The following is a 24187-nucleotide window of genomic DNA, read 5'->3' on the forward strand; positions in this document are numbered from 1 at the left end:
GCATTAAAGAAGATGCTGTTGAAACTTAGACAGATGCATATTTATTGTAGCCTTTGCGGCTAGCAATGCACAACTCTGGATGCAGTCAAACCACATATACCCACTCCACTGAGTGATACACCCAGGTGCAGGAGCTCAGCTACTTTCTCCAGTGGGCCATCTAGTCTGTCTGGGCTCATCTGACCAACACTGCAAGTATATATTGGTACAGTTGACTCAGCAATTATTCAATAAGCCAGAATAGTTTGGGAACTAGTTTCGTAAGTGTGACATCTCTTTACTTTAGTTCTATATAGTATTAATATATGTAGAGTTATGTAACTTTTAAATTCCCTCCATCAGTTATAAAAAGCAAATGTCTTTACAGCTAGGTAATTCTTACCTCTCTGTACATAAAAGTCTTCTTTCACATCCATGGATCTTCATACTTCAGTGATTGTCTGTCGGTCTACCCTCAGTGGTTCCTCATGCTATCCTTCAATCCAGTCACTGCCAATCTCTGGAGAAGCAAGTCCCTCACACCTGGACTGTTGTTCTCAGCAGATAGCCAGTTCAGCTGAATCAGTCCTTCAGCTCTTGTGCTCCCACGGGTTAAAAAGTCAGAGAACAAATCAGTCCTTACAACCAGCACAATCACCACAATCACACTGGAGATCACCATCTTGTGCATGCTTCAGACTCAGCTGTATTTTCGATTAAAAAGAGCCTTGACTCATAAGGACATTAAAGCACCAGCAGAGACCCCTTCCTTCACAGCATCACTGCTCCATCAGTCAATTACTCTGTCAAGACATAGGAAGTTCAAACTAAATTTAAATTCCATCACATTACTCTGATCCACTTTACATGATCTACAGATCTACTACACAAGTCCATCAGGGTTCTCTTAAAGAATCACAGTCCTTCCATGAGTCAGTCCTCTGTGGCAATTCTCTCGCTGTGTACCTCCTCACTACACATAAACAAATGTATGTTGCTTTCCTCTCTCACTGCACACCAGAACAGCATTACGCAAATCAACCAGTCTAATTGACACCTGAGATCACAATAAAGCAAATAGAAACAGGTCTTGTGGTCAAAATTGCCCTTCACAGTTTTGGTTGTGTAACCTGATATAAATGCTAAGCCATCTTCTAGTCACTTCTTCCCCTACTTGATCTCTGATGGACATGTCTGAATTCTGTGCCAACATCTGTCTTTGCTGCAAATGATAAACTAGATGCTGATTGAATGTTTTATTTGAAGATGAGCTGGACTTCTGAAGCCAAAGCATTTTTATTGCAAAGAAGCAATCCATCTGCCAGCATGATTTATTTGAAAGAAGTCTTCTGTTTAGGTGGCCTAGAAATAGCAATTTCTGTTATCAATCTCCATTTCAATTATCTTGAGCTATTAGCTTGCTTTGAAGTAAATCAGGACACCAGTTGATAGCAATTATCCTTGCCAACCTTTCTTTGACTGAGGTTTACATCATATTTGCAAACCCCAAAACATGCCTGTTTTCTGGGGCATCGTTCCTGTGTTGTCACATATAGAGGTATTGTCCCCTTAATTTCAACTAAAGGGAGTGAAGGTAATCAACACACCAAACCACAATTTAACTCAGGTATATCAGCCAATTTTTCTTCCACAATCTGAAGATATGTTGATAAAAAAATCAGTAGCTCAAGAGATAAGCAAACCTGGATTTTCTTGACAGTAGTTGCATTTGACAGGTTTCTTTCAGGCAAAAAAGAACCAAGGCAGAGCCATGACAATTCAGCAACTGTAATCACACAGTTGATGGAAAGTTAGTGGCCAGGCACACATTGCAAAACTGGGAAAGAATAAAGAAATCTTTGACAGACTTGAGTGTTAAACCTACTTTTAACACTACTTTATGAACCCATGTCCAAAACATGGAAAGAGCACATCTGAGAAAGACGCTGTTCACATAGTTGTGTAACTGTTTATCAAACTTGCTACTAAATGAGAATAAACCTATCTGGCTTTCCCAAAGCTAGCCACATTGACGATAATGCAATTTCTTTACTCTAATCGCAGAGTAATAATACACCTAATTTTTCTATAGCACATAATCAGTATACTACACAGTACACATTATCAAAAAATAAACCCAAAATAAATACAAATGGTCTCTTTGTCTTTAATAATTGCTGGTTTGAATCAAGATACACTACAAATAGAAAAATCAAATGTGTCAGTTTATCAGCCTCTTTGAATTTTCACTACCAAATTTAACATTAGTTTGGAACCCCCCTTCTTTCTTTGTCATAAATCAGAATTAGAAATTAAAAAACAAACAAACAAAACACAAAAGCCAAACCTCACCCCACATGTGCTGTTGAATTCTCTAATTCTGGGGCTGAAATGGATTGGCATGCTCAGCTGGGGTGAAATCTTGGCCTCACTAAAGCCAAAGAGAATTTCACACTGTTTTCACTGGAGCCAAAATTTGTCTCACTGTTTCTTTGATTTGCTTCCTATCATAGAATAAAGTTCAGACCAATTTTTCAACAATTAAATTTGCTAAATGAGTAAATCTAACTGACGCTTGAAGAACCAAATGAATGCCTTACATGGGATGCTTTCTATCATCTTCTGACACAAGAAATCTCTTCATTTTGCCATCCAGCAGCTTTACAGACTGGTCACTTAACCTGAAATCAGCCATTGTTTTCTCTTTACCAAAACTTCCCATTTGTCCTGCTAGTTTTTATTATCTGAACTCAGCAAGGATGATTTGTCAAACCTTCCATCAGAGCAGTTTGTAAAGTGAAATGCCAATAGGAAGAAAGTTAGACATCATTTGACCCATGTCCAGGCACTTGTCTGCCTGTGGAGCTAAATGCTAGACTAGGCAGCAGCTGACTGGTACTGCTCCCTTCTCATTGTCAGGACACAGATAAATGTACTTCATTTAAGAAATGAAGGCTTTATCAATGGACAAATAATTGCAGAGCCACTATTGATCTCACATCTCACTTAACATGAGATAAGAGGGTCCTGTAGAAATGGTAAACATTTAATCGCTGTGGATGGCAAACAATGGGCTCTTGCTTAAACAACAACAAAAAACCAAACAAACAAAAAAAGAACTCAGTTTTCAAACAAACCACAGCCTTACTTAAGGGTTCAGCAGAAATCCATCCGGATCTGCAACACTCCATTCCCGTTTCTATTAAATAAGAGGAATATTAGCAAATTAATCTTTCATTGCTTTTAGTCTCCCTGAAGTGTCATTGCTGAGATGGGAGGAGGCATTGGAGGTACAGCGCTCCACCATTTGCACTTTTTGGAGAGAAACATGCCTGTTAAGATCTTCATGCAGATGAAACAGGCTGAAATGAAGCATTTTCGAGGCAGACTCTACCCTCACCGCTCACAGGACTAGAGGGAGCTTCCTGCAAACGTGCTCCCAAAGAGAAGCAACACAAAGCCTGCCTGTGCTCCATTTCACCTGGTTGCAGTAACTCACATCAATGCAGTTATGCAACATTCTGGAGCTGAAAAAAAAAATTAAATTAGCTATTGCAGTTTTTAATATACTTTATGTAACATTATTGGTTTATTAGATTTACAGACTAGCTAGAATCTCTGCCTCAGTGAGCTTGCAATCTAAATACACAGAAAAGATAAGAAAAAATGCAGCAGCAAAGAAAGATGAAACATGGGGCTGTACATATTTTCACTTCCACAGTTTTTGCTGAGGGTTTAATTTGGGATATCATGTATGCAGATAGGAAAATAAATGTATAAGCATCAACTGGAAGTAATATAACAAGAAATATTGATTAAATTTTTGTAGTACTTATGAAGCTTAAGGGCACACAAACAAAAAGAATAGGAGAATGAAATGAAGGAATTAGTGAGGCAGGAGATTTTATCAGACCAAAAGGAAAACAGGAAACAAGACCAGAAAATTAGACAAGAACCAATTAATACAGGATTATAGACACCTAAGTATAATACAGACATAAAGGCACAACCTAGCAAATTTTGGCATGTAGATCTTTATTGCAGCTTTCCTAATAATCACATTATACCTTCAACAAATACAGATCTGCCTTTTACACTCTGTTTAATAAGACTGCACTAGCTTTTCAAAGCACAGTCCATGGAACATGGGAACTTACTAAGAACAAGAATTAGCCAAAAAGCTGCTGCTTCCTCTCATCATTCTGATATTTTAGTATCAGAACAAAACTAATTAAACTAGCAGGTGACTGGCTCAAAACACAAGAATTCATTCTTCAACACAGCATATTACCCAGCTCTGGCACTCCTTGCTCCAAGATGTTGTCGTGGTTTAACCCCAGCCAGCAACTAAACACCACACAGCCGCTCACTCACTCCCCCCCACCCAGTGGGATGGGGGAGAAAATCGGGAAAAGAAGCAAAACCCGTGGGTTGAGATAAGAACAGTTTAATAGAACAGAAAAGAAGAAACTAATAATGATAATGATAACACTAATAAAATGACAACAGCAATAATGAAAGGATTGGAATGTACAAATGATGCGCAGTGCAATTGCTCACCACCCGCCGACCGACACCCCGCCAGTCCCCGAGCGGCGAATCCCTGCCCCCACTTCCCTGTTCCTATACTGGATGGGACGTCACATGGTATGGAATACCCCGTTGGCCAGTTTGGGTCAGGTGCCCTGGCTGTGTCCTGTGCCAACTTCTTGTGCCCCTCCAGCTTTCTTACTGGCTGGGCATGAGAAGCTGAAAAATCCTTGACATTAGTCTAAACACTACTGAGCAACAACTGAAAACATCAGTGTTATCAACATTCTTCGCTCTGAACTCAAAACATAGCACTGTACCAGCTACTAGGAAGACAGTTAACTCTATCCCAGCTGAAACCAGGACAGATGTAGAGGATGCTGAAAGTTTTTGTGGTTACCAAAGTCACCTGGAGAACTTAACAGAAGGAAAATCCATTGAAAGCTATGAAATACAAAACCCACTGCTTCTGGCTGTTGCTAACCTCCAGCTGCTGGACCCTGAGCGACTGCTCCTAGGAGGTATCGCTCCATGCTTTTCTTCTTCTTACACTGTTCCATAGGGCATCTGCTCCTGGTCACTGTCAAAGATGGGACAGTGGTCTAGAGGATCCAGAGTGCCAGCACAGCCATTCTCATGCTCTCATCAGGTAGGTGTGAGCCATTTCTAGTTTTCAGGGACTCTGTTCTCCTCCCTGTAAAATAGGCCTGGTGGTTCTTTGGCAGGATACCAAGAAGCTCAGAGATAACACTTTGTCTTCACAAAGCACCTTCGGTGCCAGGATCTGAAGTAGGTGCTGTGAATGTGAAGCAAAAAGTATCGCATGACCGTCTTCCTGGGCAAGCCAACGCAAGCCAGTAATGGAGCACTTCTACAGGGATAGACTTGTCATCACAAATGTGTTCACTTCTTACTTGCAGTGACAAACAGTACCTAGGATTTAATGTAGTCGTCTTCAAAGTGGTCACTCTAGCCTTTTTTACTTTTGGTAGTTTGTAAATATACAACTACTTTTACACCTTTTTATATATATATATGTTAGTTATAATACACATGTATAACTGGGCTGTTATTATGAAATGGTTTTATTAAATCCATTGGCAGTTTTCTTATATTTATCCATTCTGTTACCAAGTGTACTGCTAAGATTGCACCGGGTAAACACCAGTAAGGGAGCAGTCGAGGGGTTCTGTAAAATTAGCATTCAGCCAGGGCTTTCAGGCTTCCCCACATTACATTTAAATTTAGAAAAATACTTACTGCACACTTGTCAAATCCAGGCTTGTATCTCAACCCTAATGTCTGACTACAGTAAGCATTGGAGGATAATACTGGCAAAGAAACATTTCCCAAACTTTATGTAATCATTTGGAATTCAGGAAGGATCGATTAGTATTCAGGAGATGTGACTGCTCAATATTTATACCCATAGAGGCTTGGCAGAAGCAAATAATGGTACATAAAGCTGATGCTTGTCTTAATTAAATGCAGTATAATAGGTGTTGGGGATTTTTTTTCTTAGTGAAGAGAGCAGTTTAGCAATGACCAGATATAACTCATTCTGAAGTTCAGAGTTTAAAACTAATCAATATGTATTTATAACAAGGGAGGGACTGAATATAATTTATTATTAGCTGACAGCTGACTAATAGATAAAACCAGGATTTATTTAAGTATGTTTTTCCACATACTAATTTCTGAAAAAATATTTGCCCCTTTGGATTCTTGATTATTTTTTGCTGTACTAACAGTATTTCATAGACTTTTTGAAATGAACGTCTCGCCTGCAGATAGGCTATGAATGAAACCAGAGAATGTAGAATAAGACATCTAGCTAGATGATCCTTTCACTGTGACAAACTTATTAATAGTAACATTTCCTAATTTTATAATTAGGAATACTTAATGGCAAGTGATATTTTAAAATGCTCCTTTAAAGTATACAATCTACATATGTGATGATGAACCGGTGTTGACTGGCAGACAGTGCAAGGATGACAGGCACAATTCCAGCACACCTACAGCCCAGGCTTGTCTCAGATGTCACAGGAAAAAGTTTTGAGAGGGAATATGAAGAAGGTGGATAAATAGATCTGGCATATTAAGCATGAGAGGCAGAGCGGAGAAAGCAGAAAAGTACTTGGTCTGGAAAGGTGGCGAGTGGGAAACGGAGATGGCATTGCAGGCAAGTCAGAGGCAAGACATGACCTCATGATGCTGAATGACTGATGATAGATAAGGAAGGAACAGCTACAAGACCTTGAAAGCAAACACAATTTATGTCTGATGTAGCAGGGAAAAGGGAAGATGCAAAAAGACAGGGAAGCTATGAGCTAGGAAGGGCATCTTGGCAGCACCATTTGCCAAGGCCAAAGGAAGAAATGCTGTGGTAATTAAGATGTAACATGATGAGGCAACGTGGTATTTGTTAAAAGTTTAATCTAGTAAGCAATGGCTCCTGTGCATATCCCATGGAAGTCAGTGAGAACACATTTCCAGGATTAGCTATGTAATATTAGTTTGGGATTAATTATATTAGAAATAGACAAATTTAAAGGTGAAGATCACTGTCTTTTGGAATACTCTGTTTCTTGAAATGGAGACTCTGTTTCTTGAAATCTGAAATCAAGATGACCACTTCTTTATATTATCATACAGCCCAATCAAAAGTTATAGACTTGATGTCCAACGGCTGGATGGACATCTATGGTTTGCATTGAACAGAAGGCTGAAGGAGGTAATGATGATGATTACATGGGTGCTTTCTTGTCCCCAAATCAGTAACAGTAAATTTCATAGGCAAGAAGTTTAAATTTATCATGAGTCTCCTAATTTCACAGTTTTTACAAACTTTTCTCCATTTGTCAAGTTTGAATTTGATAACTTCTATCGTGAGCAGTTGTCAGCAATCTTATATAGTCTCTTGCTGCTGCATGTCCCACATTGCCTTGGAAACTAGGGATAAATCTCTTACTAAAGATGATGAAGGCCAGGAGAACGGTTAAATAGCCAGTCTGCTCCTGGAACATTTAACTCTTCTCTGGGTCTCAAGCAAAGCAGCCAGGCTATTCCACTCCGCCACTAGAAGAGCTATTCCACTTTTCTACTTTAATCCTCTGGGAAAGTAAAGCAAATGAATACAGGCGAAACCTCATTTCAGAATTGTCTCATGAGGGATGTTCTCCTTTCATGGAGCCAGCATTGCCCAACAGAGAAATCAACCCTCTTGTCTCTAATTTGCTTCTGACTCCATTACTGACTATGGAGCTTTGAAGTCTCTTAAATGATATCTCAGCTACCCTATCCAGTAAGTGAAAACAATAGTTACCTATCTTTTTAAACAGTGGTGAAATCCAGAGTATTAAAGATACCATGTAAGGTACAACCAAATTGAAACAATGTTGTCTGAAATATCTACAGATACCATAACAAAGACCATTGTTAAAAGGAATCTGATTTAAAGTATCTGTATTAGGTTTTGAGAAAATGTGATCCTTTCCCTTACAAATTACTCAACATGAAAGCAGTTCCTTGCTGTATTTTCATATTAGGATCTAAAACTTTGCAAAAAAATTGAAAATTCACTTATTGAGAAGCCATTTTTAGAAGTGAATTTTAGCATTTTAGCACATGCAGGACAAAGTGGATTTTCTTGTGCCCTGTTCTTTTATTTCTCTGCTTTTTCTGATTACTCTATAGAGAAAGAAAAGCAAAGACATATTCCCTTCACTTTTCCTGTCAAAACCCATAGCAAAGCCAAACAATTAAAAATCAGTCCTTAAATTTCTTACAGATGCTAAATAATGATGTATGGAGTGACGACTTTGATAAACAACCATTTTCTCCTCAGAACACTTTTTCAGTGAGCTGACAGGTTTTAGTCCAGCCTCCCATGTAGATTCCACACATCGTGTAGTCAGTATGAAAGTAAGTAGGACAGTGTCATCTTACAGGTATCTATCTTAATGAAATCTCCAATCAATTATTTTTGTGAAAAAAACCCACATAATATAAAAGGAATAAAATACAAATGCTATAAGTTATAAGGTATAGTTAAGAATTAAACCAATATTTTAAATAAATAAATCTTTAATCATTCATCTCAGCCCTCGGTGTAGGAGTCATCAACGATAAAATTCTTGCAGGAACTCCAGAGGTAGCCTTCTATTTCACGGCTGATTGAGTTTTTTGAATAAACTTCACTAAATTATAGAGGAAATTTAATAATCACTGTTGATTTGTCCTGGTTTTATTTCACCAAATGCAATGGATGTTACAAATACATCTCTCGTGTAAATGTTGAGTACAATGGCATTATCTGAGGCACGAATTTGATCCAATCTGATCATTACTGGTTTATGTTGTCTGCTTGTCTGACAGCTGCAAGTCATGGAGAAAAAGATTAACCATCTTCAGCAAGTACTTTTTCTTTTCATGCTGTTTTTTTCTAAAATGCATATTTTAGAAGGTTTTGAAATAACAATAGGATTAGATGCTTGAGAGAAAATTAGGTCATATATTTGTTAGATACAAATCTCGCAAGTAATTAGAAACATGGGTATCAAGCAATATTTGTATTCTGTACTGCTGCTTTTGTGTGGAGACAGTGGGGATTTCAGAATAACCCAATCAGTGTGCTCTGCACTTTTTCCCTCTCCAATATGTTTACAGAATACTCTAACAGCTCCTGTAAGGGGGAAAAATTACCTGCACATAGCCCACATTTACATGTGTCTCTACTTTTGGAATACTTTTACAATTTCTGTCCCATTTTTAATATACATTTCTGGTGTTTAAGGTGCAAGTTTGAATGTATTATATATGTAACAGAGGAAGTATGGGATTAGATAGAATTTTTTTAGCTGCTGTTGGCAGAAGAGTTTAACATCAGCAGTTGCTTTTGTTAGCCAAGTTTCCCAGCATCGCATGGGAATAAATGGCTATATATTAAGGTATAGATAAATGAATGAATATCCTTAATCTTGGAGCCAGTAAGACCACCATATAGTTTTAATTTGAACATGAGCTTAAATGCTTCACTGAATGAAGAACATGCTAAAGGAATATAATGGCTAAATTCACTTTGCAGTTGTAACAGACAACTTATTAAATACTTTTTATACCAGAATGTATAGATAAAAACAAAACTGATCCTCGTGTGTTTCTAGTTAAAAACACACATTGCAGAGGCTCTTACCTGAAAGTTTATATATGGGTGACTGTCAGCCAGTTACTGGAGACGCACTGTACGTTATGCCAAATTCCCTCTTTCTCTTATCCCTTTGCTGCTTATGCAGGATTGGACACTGGAAGAGAAACAAAAGCAATGGCTTTCTCTGAGGGAGTTAAAACAGAGAGGTGAAATACTGTAAAGAAACTATGAAAAGAAGTAGCAGGAGAATTAAACAGGAGGCCAGGGGGGAAAGAAAGAATGTGCAAGAGTGATGGGAGAAGAGTGGCAGAGAAGAGGATATCTGGGCAGAGCAGGAGCCAGGAGAGGTTGATGAAAATGAGGGACAGCAGCGATGTGGATCAGAGGAATAGAGAGACACTGGAGGGCTTGAGAATAGGAAAGGAGTCAAGAAAACAGGGGGGAAAGGCCAGGAAGGAAAGAGAAACCGTGGAACTGTGACCAAAGCCAAGCCAGAGGTGGAGAGGGAGGAAATAGAAGCAAACAGGAAAGAAACAATGAAGGAAAATTCAGAAACAAGCTTTATGACCCAGCTTTGGACACAGCTGTGATCATGAATTGAGAGGCAGAAGGGGACTGGGCAGAAACACTCTTTCCCAAGCTTGTGGCTTAGAGCGTGTACCAATGACTTCTGCTGGCAGGAAAGGGGAGGGAGGTGGAAATAGCAACTCCTTAGGCTCTGGCAAAGCTGCTACCAAGATTGGATGAACCTCTCAGAACTGGGGTTCCTTGTATTGCTCTGGTCCTCTGCAAAGCCATCGAGCATGGGACAAACTGAAAGAGTAAGCCCCAAAACAGTCCATGTGGCTTGCAAAAGTTTAATCTGCACATGGCCATCCTCCTAAGAATATTTTAAAAGTTCTTCTTTATAAGATTAGTCAAAGATTATTGAGGAAAATCCTACATTTAAACATCATCTGGAGATGGGTACTGGGAGGGTTTGATGTGTATTGTAAACATATTGCACAGCACCTCTGCTTGCCAGGTGAAGGAAAGTCTCATCTCAAGAAAGAGAAAGACTTCAACATCAGAATGGGGAATGCCACTGCAACAGCATCTTTCCTCTCTCCCAACACCAAAAATTGTAGTAGAGACCAGTGAACTGCTCAGGACAAGACAGACAACGCTATCCAGTCTTTCACTGGGGGAAAACCCATAGCCTAAGCCAAATAAATGATACCAGACTGTTCTTCAAGCCCAGTCTGAGGCAGGGTGGATGAGTGGTAGTTTGAGAAAGTCCTTTCCTCTTGTCTAAGTCCATCTCTTCTGGGAGACATTTGGCTTTAGAGAATGGAGTCACCAGCAAGGTTGAACAGGACAGGTATCAGACTCACATCCCCTGAAGTGCTGGAAAACCACCCTGCACACTGAAAATACTCTTTCAGAGAGGAACATTGCTATGAGGTTACTGTGGAAGCAGTGTCATCTAGACTGCACACTGTGCTCCAGCTGGCCAGCTCTTACCTGTGTTTCTTCCTCCCTTTCTGTAGATAAAACTACCAGAGATGAGCCAGGGAGTAAAGAGGGAACAAAGCAATTAAGAACATTCCTGCTAAAAACTCACTAGACATACTGTAAAATTCAGAGATCATTGTGCCCCTCAAAAACACGGCAGAGAGAAGCAGACACTTAAAAGAGCTTTCAATTACTTACGTGCCTTTGGCTCCCTTTCAGGATGCCGTGGAACTGGAAACAGCCGTGGTAAATGTATTTTCTCTGCATTTGCCTTTCTTGACAAAATAGCTCCAGTATTTTGATCTCAAGAATAATCAGCTCTTTTGTGTTTCCTTTTCAACTAACTGCAGACTTTTGCAAGTTAAAAATTAATGACAACTTCTCTTCCTCTTTTTTTTTTTTTTTTCTTTAACAAAAACCTTCTGTGCTCTTTTCCGGGGGGGGCGGGGAATTCCTACAACCTTTAAGTTTTAGTCTAAATGGCATTCAAACCACTCTTTCTCCCTCCTTCTGCAGTAACACACAAAACGAATTCCACCACAACAAAACAACCCGGCTCGTGGAAACCATTATTTTAAAGATGAAACATTGTGTTGTGTCCTTTACCACTATTATGGGCAGTCAGTCTGTTAGAACATATTGGGCGATTATAGGCTAGTCTTTTCAGAGAAAGCCATGGGTTTCAAGTTAGCAGTAACCATCTATCAATTCTTGAGATTATGCCATGATTTACTGTCACAGCATCATGTATTCTCTGATTTTCTGCCTCCTGTGAAACATTGTGCTTTCCTTTTCTATTGATGTATCAACTATAATAGTTACAAGCAGCTACAGAAAAATCAATAGCGAACTTTCGTTACTGTGCACATAAAGAGTACCATGCTGTGAGAGCACCTTGCTGTTAAATCGTCACCAGCAGTAAGGTACACTATAAATATCTGTTATTTTGGTCTAAATGAAGAATGTCTGAATTTGAAACAACAAATATCTAGGATTTTTGACACCACTGGATTCTATGTCAAGTTTTTCCAATATGTGATTTTTTTTTTTTTTTCCAGGTGTCAGGCTTGATTTGTATTTTCTGTGCTGGGATCTGTGTAATTTTTTTTAAACCTGAAGCTGACACAGGAAATTAATATCAAAATAAATAAAGTATTGCTGGGCTGTACTTAACAGTAAGCTCATTTAGGCTTGGTTGGACAGAAGTGGTAAGAATTGTGTTAATCTTTGTTGAACTAGTCTATATCTTACTAGTCAAAGTAAGATGACTTTGATTAAGGTGAACAGACCAATAATCTTTGTACTAAACACACAGATAGAATAGAGGTGAAAGAGGTACTACAGTGTTACCGCAGACTCAGGGGTACTCCTAGGATTGTGCACTAGGAGAAGGACTGAGTTGCTTTTTAACAAACAGTTTGGAAAAAATAGTAAAAGTTTTGGTTTAAATATACTTATTTGCCTCTGGGAACACATTAACTTCCAATTAGTGAATGTAAATGAGGAAAGGCAAGAACAACAGTAAAGATGTGAGTGTATTGCCTTGAACATGTCCAGGCCATTTGGCATTTCAGGCCATTTCTCCAGCAATTGGGTAGGAGTCCCTGCAGGGCAGGAGGACAGTTCTGCTGCAGGAGTTAGTGCTTACTTTGGCATTTTGAGACTATGGTAAATTACAGCTATAAATGCACTGTTTGTTGCTGAATACCTTAGATTGGAAAGCCTATGCATTTCCATGAAACTAAAGCACAAGGATGCACATGTGTACTTACATGAATTGTATCCTGCCAAATGCATATCCCACTGCCTGCCGTGGTCGCAAGGTTACAGGAAAGCACTATTTCTTGGCCTGGACATAACTTTCAGGAAAATTAACTTTTCAAGTAAGAAATCCAAATTGCTTTTACAATTTTCGTAGTACTAACTCATATAACTTTTACCATATTTTTCCATTCAAAACAGCAATTCACAGTCCCATCTGTAAAAAAATACCTACGGGTGGGGAAACATCTCTGCTTTGAAGAATACAGTGAGATCTAGCTAGAACCAATGTTAATCCAATAAGTATTGATTTAGGTGGAGGAGGATCTAGAATTAAAAATCCTTCCAGATCCTAAGCAATAAAGGCAAAATCCACAGTTTAATTCAATAAAGCATCGAGGGACTCCGCAGAGCGTCTCCGGGACCCTGAGGGCATGTACATCACCGGTGGGGCAAGCCTGGCCAGGGCAGGAAAAGCGCAAACCTCAGTTTGCAGGAGGCTGAGCTCCCTTGAGTTCCTGAGCCCCAATGCAGACCGGCACAACAGACACTACGCAGTGCCAGAGGCATGCTTGCTTCCTTCATCTGGCATGTGGCATCCAGGGACCAAAAAGTACCTCTGCCCTTGTGCAGGGAACGTGAGTTTTTTGGCACCGTGTTAGGGGCAGCTTCGGCCAGAGGCTAATGGGGATCTGGAGCCCCTCAATTCATGCTCCTCACGTTAAACCTATGACTCTGTTGTCTATGGAAACATCTCATCCATATCTGACCAAACATTCGAGTGTGAGCTGAGCAGTGAGCACAAATCTGGAGTTTACCTAACTTATTTCTGCTGTTCCTTACTGAGCAATCGAAATGTTCAAAATGTGCTGAAGCACGACCTTATCTGAGAGCCTCCAGTCCATTCTTATCAGGGCTTCTTGTCAAGAAATCGGAGGTAGCTGAGAAATGAAACTCTCTTCTAAGAGCCTCATATTTGAAATGCATGTGTAAGAGTATTTCGTCTATTCCACACTTCTCTACCTTATCTGTTTAACTGATGAGTGACCATGTTGCCAGAGGGACGTTCAGGTGGGCTTTTCTTTAGCTTTCATATTTGTATGTTTGAAAGTGTAAGCAATGAGGATGAAGAACAGTGGTATACACATCAAAGTCTTTGGGAAAAGAGTCCAAAGCCTGACACACACCTGGATGCCACTCCAGTGTTTCCTGCGTGCCAGCACTGACACTTGCAGAGTGACAGTGTAGTTACAGATGTCCCTGTTTGGGCTTCTGTCACTCTTGTTTGCCAAACCACTTCCACAACTAAGTGGAGACATATGCCACAGTAAAAAATGAAATATGCAACTTCCACTCAGATCAGTAGGCAATGTCAGAAACAATATGCTTTTAAACACTGCAGCAGAAAATTACTTACCTCCATTGTGTTTACTGTCCATGAAAGCAAGACTAAGAGTACAGGAGAACATAAGTGTTTCTTTTTTCCACCACCTAGCAGGAGGCCCGGCAGCCTGGGCCAAGCCAGGGGGATAGGGGGACGAGGCAGGACCCCTGTCTCAGGGCCACCTACTCTGCTGTCACTCAGTGAGGAGCACCAGTGCATGGTGCATTGCATTTCAGCAAATTCATAGGCTGTTGCAGTCAGATGTGGTAATGATCTGATGACTGGTACACTCACATATATGATGGGACCAAACTCATTGGCGCTTTTCATCTAAGCCAGCGAATTTTTTGTCAATGCTAATCTGATAAGGAATTGAAACAGCATCTGAGAGACAACAGCTTCAATGTACCATCAATGGTCTCGTGAGCTGTCTGCAGTTACATTTACATAGTAAATAACTGTAACTGCCCAAAGTAGAGTCTAGCTTTTCTACATAATAATAGTAAAATTCCAGTGTTTGGCTAATAGGAGTCACCTATTTGTTTCTACTGTAGTTCTACGGTAGTGCTTTCCACACTAAGCAATTAAATGAACGCTTTATATTATTTCAACACAATTATATGAGAAAATAGTTCTTTTACTGATTTCCACTTCCCATATCTTACACAGGCAGAGGTGATTATCTTTTTCACATTCTTTCTAAACTAGAATCAGCTTCCACTGATACACCTTAGTTCAGTGAAAAAAACTCTGTTAGCGCAAATATGGCCACATAAAACTAGTAAAATCATGACTTTTAAAGTCTCAAAAAAGAGGAAAAATAGGGTTTTGAAATCAATATGTCTGAAAGATGATTGGTTGATTGTTTCACACTAAGCCTACTCTCAAAATAGTGCAAAAGTCTTAAAACTCTGAATTATCTGTCAATTACGTTGACAGGAAGTCATAGTAGAGTATTGTACCTCTTAGACCAGCATATCACTAAAACACCTTTGCTTAACTATATTTCCTTCTTTTAAAGAGAATATATTGTAATAATTTTTACTCCTGTGGGACTTTGGATCCAAACAAAAGGATAAAGCCAAACAAAATTCACCAAGTAATAAAAACATGGTATGAAGATCTACCCTTATCTGGAAACCACTATAATGATATAACTGGCTGGTCTAATATTTTTAACCAAGTTCAAAAAAAGTTTGAAATATAATAATTAAATGCAAATACAGTCCTGATCCCAAAGACCAGAAGAATGCCTTTAAGCTAGTATTTATAACAAGAGCTATTCGACTGAGCTCTCTTGTAAATTTTATCATACCTGAGGCAGTTTTCCTCAGTCGATTAGCTGGAAAGCTGAACATATCCTGAGGCAAACCAGACATCTAGTACAGGCTAAATTCAGCTACTGGAGCTTAAATTTGGCTTAATATATCCCCACTTGGATCTGCCTGTTTAATTCTCTTTCATATGATAACGTTGGTTTATTCATAGTCTGGACTTGCCACCTGAACAAACTGTACCTCATATCTTATTCTAATGGAATAAGAAAACTTTGCAAAACCCACAAAAAGTTCCTGACTGAAAATCAAATGCAAATTTGGGATTAAAAACTGTTTTGTAAAGTGACTACAAGATTAGTACAGAGAGATTTTTTCCCCTAAGGAGTACTGCTTTTTATGATCATGCATTTTTTATACTCTGCAGAGACAGATGGGCTTTATAAAAGGATACAGCCTGCTACTCAAAAGGGTTTCAGTGGCAACTGCACTTCTGTGTTTTAACCTCAGTAGGAATTTATATTTGATATTTTTCCAGAAAATATTTATTTTTCTTCTTTTAGGACTATATCACCCCTTGGTGTAGTTCCAGCTGCAGAAATACCTCTGAGATTCATCTAGTCCATTATTCCTATTTTAAACAGTACTTTAGTAGGAGAGGGATAGAAAGGGATAGGACATATAATGTGCAAGCTTCTCATGAGTGCAATAAATCCAATCATTCAGAAAAGCTGCAAATGTCTAAGCAAAAGCAGAGCAAATATTTTCTAGATGAAAGCAAATCTTTCCAAAATTTACATTCCTTTTTTTCTAAACAGTTTCTTCTCAGCTAAATAGATGGTTTCTCGCTGCTCTCTACATTATACCGTACTGTCTATTGTTGCAAGTTGCATATAACACCCTTTCTGCCTTAGTTCATAACTTCAAGGATTTTGTACGATGTCCCTATCACCACTCCTAGGAACTTCATAAATATTTATGACATCTTAAACTATTCACACCCTACAAATTGTAGACATTTACAGCCAGCTCCCTTAAAACCCAACAATCCTGTATTGTTCATGTGCTATTGAAGATTAAAATGATGTTTCAGAAATTAACTGGGAAAACCATTTGGTTCAATAAATTTAGTATTTATTCTAATTTTTTAAACTCTTATCAGAAGCCTAGTTTCTGCTTTTATCAAATGTGATACTGTCTTCTGGTAACCGTAAGTGTGATATAAACTAGTGCTATGGCTGTAGATTTGTCTGCATTTAAGCACATATATATATTTTGAAGCCTGCTGATAGCATGATAATTAACGTACTAGTTTTCTTATCTATACTTATTCCAACTGAATATTCAGAAAACAAACATTTCTAGCCCAGACATATAATGTGAACCTGGGATTAGATGAGGAGTTAGGAAAAATTAGTTTTGACTCATGTTTTTTCTCAGTTTGTCTGTGAGACCTTTGCTAAATCACTTCTGCCCCAGTTTATCAAAGTGTGCTGGCATACAGATATGACCATGGCTCCACAGGATAGTGGTTACACAATTTTTTTCCTGGAAAAAACAGACTTAAATTGAGACTTTTTTCCTAGGATCGATCTGTCATTTACCTTAAGTGGTCACTAGGTCAAATATACAAACAAACCTGGAAGCAGGAACCAGAAATCCATGTCAGCCCAGGCAGGTTGCTCACCACCAGCCTACAAAGGCAGGCTAAAAATTTGGGCTTAAATCATGTAGGGTTATTTTTTTCAGTGCAGCACCAGAGCTTCAACCCAAAGGCTGGAGCACACCTTCACTGAGAACAGCCTGTAGCTAGCAATAGCTTAGACCACACTCTGGCATGGTGGGAAACCCCAGTTGTTTGGGAATTTCCTTGAAGACACAACAGAGCAAGTGCTCTTCAAATTCCTGTTCCTCTGTCGTGTCTTCAAAGAAAGCAGCAGCTACCCTCTTATGTGGAACCTAATCCTATCAGTGAACACTAAGCATGGGTTAAAATACCTACAGCATAAGCCTTCAGGCAATAGACAGGCTGCCCTCCAGTCCCAGATGAGTAAGAGACAAGCAACACTTCGCATTGCTCACCCAAAGCAGGAGCACATCTGGGACATCAGCAGGGGCATAACTCCAAGCATGGAGGAAGCTTTAGAAAGTGGAAGAAAGTGAGGTGGTACTGGAGTTTAGGCATGGCTAAGGTGAAGCACCAGCAGTGGAACCACTGCTTGGGACTTGGTGCCTGTGGTCTGTCCCAGCATCTTCTGGGCTGGGCCATAGTTTCATCAACCAGCTATCCCAACTGGGTCTCCACACCCCTGGCTGTGTGGCTGTACCTGGCCGTGCTTTTCCCTCATGAGTCTCAGTGAGAAATACTAGACTTTATTTAAGGGTGTAGCTGGCTGTGGACTTTGGGCCAGGACTTGTGAGCAGCTCTTCCTCCAAAGAGGCCTGGCAGGATCTTGTTTTGCTGTGTTTCAGTGACCACTGTATCACGTATGCCTCATTTGCAAGTAATAAGGATGTTGGTTCCTGGGGTGCCAGGATGAGAAGCGGGTGGAGATTTTGTTTGTTTGTTTAACTTTCGAGTCAGTAAATTCAGCCTGAGCTGTTGCAAGTCATGCTGTTTTATTTTCCTGAGTGATGACTCAGTAATTACACTAGTCAAAGATTCAAGAGATCAGATTAGGCTTTGACCTTTGTCTTTACTGGGACTGCAAGGAAAGAAACAACTGAAATTTAGTAGAATAATTTCACAGTTGCACAAGGAGAAGAATCCAGCTTGTTTCCCCATATCTCCCTTTCCATTGCAGAGCTAACAGTAGCAAAAGCTATTATAAAATTCTCCACGAAAGTCAATAAGCATAGCTCTTAACAGACATCAGGATATTATATTCTGAGTAAGAATCTGTCATTTTAAAATCTTTTTAGAATAGAAAAGTATGCTTCAATATTTTAAATAACACTAGAAAGAAGCCTACCACTATAAAACAACACCAAAATATGTTTTACTTGAGTCTGAGTTGTTCTGAAACAAACCAAAGGTCCATCAAGATTGAATACTGAGGGGAAGAAATAGGATTCAGACTAAGAATTACAGCTTGTTCTCTCATAAGCATCTTATTTTTGCTTTAAAACATATACCATTTTGCCCAGTACTTAGGTGTGAATGAAATACATTGCTATAGAAGAATTTAATCAAGATTTTCAAAACAATGCGCCCATTATCTGATGTTATGTTCAACTGAAAATGAAAATTACTTTGTGACCCTAATAAACAGTCAGAGTTCGATCATTGCACTGTTACAGATAGCTTAACCACTGCCAAAAAAGAATCCTTCTAAAGACAGGAAAAGTTTTCTACGCATTCAATTTGGACTTGGGAGTCTCAAGAAAATAAAAGTGGTTTCTGTTTTTACAATGTAAAGGTTTTTCAAGGTTTGGAAAGTGCTAAATATAGTGCCTTACCACTGATTAACAAACGCATCTATCAAAAATTGTTTCCCTGACTTCTAAGTAAATAATATTCAGCACAACCCTGCTGTAATAAAACTGAGGGGAATTTTGCAGTAAGGAGCTTATCTTTACCATAAATCTTACTTCATTATAGCATTTTGTCTGTCAAGAAGGCTTAGTTATAGAACAGCATACATCTGCCTTCGTGACAGATGTGCTATATGGAACCACTGTTGTTGCCATTAGTTTCGATGACGGAGAATTGTGGGTAATTTTCAGAGATTGGCTCTTTATCAACCATTACTACTCTTTCCCTCAAAAAAATTTCTATCACATGTCAAAATCTACCTGTGTTTTAAGCCCTGTAACCCGGAGGGTTTGCAAGGCTAGCAGAAAGTGGGCAAAGAAACTAAGAAAAAGCTGTGTTTAAATAGAGGAAGGTTTGGTAACGTCACCTCTGTCCTGGGTAATCTCTCTTCTTTGAGCTATTCTGGGGGAAAAACCTGCATCAGAATTAACATATTCCATCTTCAAGGTCAAATGGGAATTGGCCTCACACCAGAGCCCCTGACAGAAACCCTGACTTCAGGGTGAGGAGGCAAGTTGTATCTTTCCCTGATAAAACAGCGTATTTCTAAGTGGAGGCAATGCTGCTCATCAGGCCATGCAGTCTGGCTGGGAAGAACAGAAAAACCTCTCAGAGGATGAGCCTGAAGGCCATCCTAGCCCAAAATACCGTCACTAGAGTTTGGAAGACATCATATTTTACCTACATATTTAACAGTCATTCCAAAGAGCGACTGAGCTTTGGGACCAGCTGGGTTAATAAAGTCCTTAAATGATGGGGCTTGTCAGCCCATTCAGGGTGAGGAAGCTCAACCCTGGACTGGTATCGACTCCTATTGTCTTGAGTATCTGTAAGACTGTTTCCAGCCTTATGAAAGTGAGAAATTTCTCCCCATGGAGAAGCCTAAACACAATCTTATTTCATCCTTGCAATACCAGGACTTGCAATGGTGCAAAATGCAGAGAGGCAGCCGAGCTGCATGTGCTCACACCTCTCCATCGCTTCATGTAGGAAGAGTATCTGATAAAAGATGCGAGCAGTAAAATTTAACTGGCTTCCTTTGGGAAATATTTACGCTGCTCCTAAGGAGTTACTATTTTTCAAATTTAAATCTCTCATTCTGTTTCATTTTTCTTTTCAAAATTCCCAGACCAAGGGAAACTCTCTACAGATTAGTAGACCACCAGATCTTCAGTATTTCATGTTTGGAATATGAGAGGGAGAAAATCTCTCTGAAACCTAAATATTTCCCCCCTCTAAAGACCAGACCCATTTTTGGGGAAAATATGCAAAATGCTCTCCTCAGGCTGAATGTTGTATGCAGTTTCAGCTTAATGCACAGCTTTATAGCAGATGTAGAAAATAATCAAAATGGGGGGATTTCTGGGAATACTGGCAGACCTTTACTGTGACTGCAGAGCAGATCCTGACACACTATAATACTGTTTTAATCGTCAAAAGTAAGCTACAGAGAACAAAAATTCTTTGTTTGACAGAAAAGCAATTGCTATTTCTTGTAAAACATATAATATATTCCAGAAGACCTAAGGGTTTACTTTCCAATAAGGATAGAAAAAGATGTGCGCCCCACTGTGAGCTCACAGTAAGGCTGTTTCATGTAAAAAGTTGGTAATTAGTCCCTGAGTGAATAAAGTAGAAGAGATAAGAGACTGATACTTACTGTAGCAACACAAAACACTTTTTCTAGCTGCTAGGATTTAAAGGGTGTGTGGGTGGGAGAGGGGGGACCTATTCCTACTCATTTAATTTATTTACAAGCATCTAAACCTCAGAAAATGATTTCTTGCATTAAGCTTAAACATGTGTACTTTAAATTGTTACTAACCGATGTAAAGATTGATAAGAGACCTTCCAATTCTAAAAAGCAGACAGGAACGAAGAATTATATGAAAGCATAAAAGACTGTTGTGCTGTACACATCAGTAGCAGCTTTCACGCTCATTGTACACCACTGCCTTCAGCAGACTTACACCAGCACTGCTTGATGTTTCACCAAGTTAAGTCATTAGCATTCAAAGGATCTTTATCAAAAAGGAAATACTTGGAAAACTAAATCACGTACCTTTAGCCAGAGTTATATAATAAATACTGAGAACAAAACAAACCCAAAGCACAGGAAAACCATCTACTTACAAACCAAAGTTATTATTCAATAACATTTGTATCACTATCAGCTAAATACAAAGTACCAGAAGTGAAAACTGTATAGCATTTCTTTTTCTACCTGCAGAACTTGGAGCTACTGGAAATAACTTAGTATTCACATGTTTTCCTTTGTTGTTATTCATCTTTATTAGAGCTAGAGTTTCTGATTCTCTCTCAAAAATAACTACGTAACTTATATTGCAAACTGTGTTTGGCAAACTTCTGTTTTAACAGCATACAAAATATCACGAGAGCTTTACACAGTGGTCTCAGCACATATACTTCGACTTCTCTCTCTCTCTTCATTTTGTCTTGTTTGCTTTACTGCAGCATTTATTGTTAACGTACATGAGGTGAGAGCGCTTATCACAAGTTATATCCAAAAATCTTGGTTACTTCATGGAGACTCACTCCAAAATACATAACTGGTCATCAGGTTACCCCTATATCCCCACTACTGTGATTGCAGTCCTGGAGAGATCTACACACAGATTAATTGTGTAATGATGTCCTAAACTGCAGCCATTTGGACTACAAGTCTCTGATTCAGTATAGAAACAAGTCAGAAAATTTCTATGTATTTTCACCGGTTAACTAATAACATCTTGTTTACAAGCACTGAGCCTGACTACAAATATCAAGAATTTGTGTAGAGGAAGTACATTAAAAGTATTTCCTCAGGCTGGATGTGGTATAGAAGACCCAGAACTACTTTTTATTTACTGTTAGTGTTAATTGGACTTGTTTTTACATCTGACTTCAGGGCTTATGTTGCCACATATGAGTATTTAAAGAACTGTCCACTGAGATGAGAAAAAAAAACAACACAGACCTTCTTCCTCTGTAGTTCTGCAACTTCCATGCAATTCAGCCAGGCCGCGCAGGTGACGAGCATATAGGACCACTTATACAATGCACAGGTACACCTACTGCCAGAAGCCACCGATCCTGTATATGCGGGTAATATAGATAAAATACCATGCCTCCTTTTGACTTGGAGTATGATATCAATACAGCTGAAGACAGAATGCATCCCTATAAAACATTCATTGAATTCACCACTTTTGCAGGAAAACACAGAAAATTTGCAACTCTCAGATTTTGTTTCTTCTTGATCTTTGTAAAAATTGATTTTGTGATGTTGCCAATAAATATATATTCCATGCAGTAACATTTAGACAGAGAGCAAAAATGAGAATGAACCTGGTTTTCCAAGAAGTCAGCACAATTTAATCTTACAGCATGATTCACAACAGACAGCAACAGAAAGATGCCCTTTGAATTTAAAGGGGGTTGAATCAGCTAACAGTTTCTAAAACTTCCTCATGTTCGAAGTTATTTTTAACAGGAAAAAAAGTTCAAAATACTGATTCTGAAATCATTATACATTTTGTCGTGCTGTTTAACACAGTTTACTCTCCAGCATAGGCTCTGTTGTCTGTGGGAATTTCTTACGTTTTAACACCTCATTCATGATTGCATTTTGCATCTGAAAGCAACCTATTTAAAATAATTGTAATAGTTGATACTGTTCCTTTCTTAACTTTATAAAAATATGCTTAGAACACCCAATTTTTAAATCAGGTTACACTGGCTACAAAATACCTTGGGATTTTTATGTAGGTACGTAAAATAATAAACAGCTGTATTTTGTGTGAGAAATTGTCCAGTGTAATACATGAAAACATGATTATCCAAAGATCTCCAGAGACACTGGCAAAAAGACTTTGGATAAATGAGTTTGAATAGCTAAGGGACCAGGCATAGCAGCTTTGAAGTTTCCAGTTCTCCTCACTCTGGATAATGCAAAGGTCAGACAATTCTTGTTGGACAGCTGTCAGTTTAAGTACTGTTAGTGAGTTCCTTAAGCCAGCTAGCAAAATTTGGACAGAGGTCGTGTCCCCAGTTCCCAAACAAGCAGCACAAATCCGGGACCCACTTGCTTCATTTCCACAGTGAAACTGGGACAGGAAAGAGGCAGGCAGTAACAACCACAGCAGGAAACACTCGCCCCAGCTCATGCAAGAGTGAACCTGAAGCACAGGCAGCAGCCAGCACACCCCAGAACGGCTCCTGCTCAAAGCCTGTAGCTCAGGCCCTGGAGGCTGTGCGTGCTACCCTGGGCTGCCATTGGGATCCTTGGCATCCTTCCTATCCTCTCATCCTGAAGAAAATGTTTGCCACCTCCAACCATTTCCCTCGTGTTCCAGCACACAGTTATGTGCAGGAACCAATATTTGCTCTATTTAAAGCACTTCTAGGAAAAGGTGCAGTGAGACCCAATTTACACAGCCCCCCAGGCTGGTCCCCCAATCCATCAGCAATGCGTGTTCCTGTTTTGCAAAGGAAAACACTCATTTCCCCTCCAATCAAAGGCTGGCATTTACAATGAACCAAATTCTGCCAAATTCCGCCAAATTCCCCAACTCCTGTGTTCCAAGAACATCCACAGAAGAGCAGATTTGTCTTTATTCAAAGTGAATTAGCAGCATAGTTATGCTCAGTAGCACTGTGCTTTAGCATTACAAGAAGCTGTGTTACAGTACTCTACTGATGCTATAAATGATCAAACACCAACCAAAACAAGTTCTCCCGGCAAAAGCACTTTGATCACTTCACTCTTTCTGCAGTATAGCAGCACTCTAATTTGCCAGCTTTAGAATAGCTTCTGCATTCTCCAGACATGTTGAAAGACAATGCCATCGGAGTAATTTTTACACAGGGAAGCAAAAAATGAGGAGTTAATATACTGGCATTTATTTCTGACCAGCATTTCCAGAGCTTGAACCTGCTGTATAGGAACTGAAGATAATCAAACAGAGGCAGAGTGAACAAACTGTACCAGCCTTGCTGATGTAAATGCTCCTGTTATCCAATACCAAAAAAGAAAAATCAGTGTTGGATTTCAGAAACCATGTTCAGGTTAAAGGGCA

The 24187-nt window shown here is 39.2% G+C and overlaps 1 protein-coding gene across 2 annotated transcripts in view; it reads left to right on the forward strand.

Annotated features, from left to right (window-relative positions):
* The window catches only part of NR5A2 (nuclear receptor subfamily 5 group A member 2), a 99867-nt gene that overhangs the window by 71705 nt on the left and 3975 nt on the right, over positions 1-24187 (forward strand). The gene's annotated exons all lie outside the window — the stretch shown is intronic.

Source organism: Harpia harpyja, chromosome 11, assembly GCF_026419915.1.
Source record: "Harpia harpyja isolate bHarHar1 chromosome 11, bHarHar1 primary haplotype, whole genome shotgun sequence".
NCBI lineage: Eukaryota > Metazoa > Chordata > Aves > Accipitriformes > Accipitridae > Harpia > Harpia harpyja.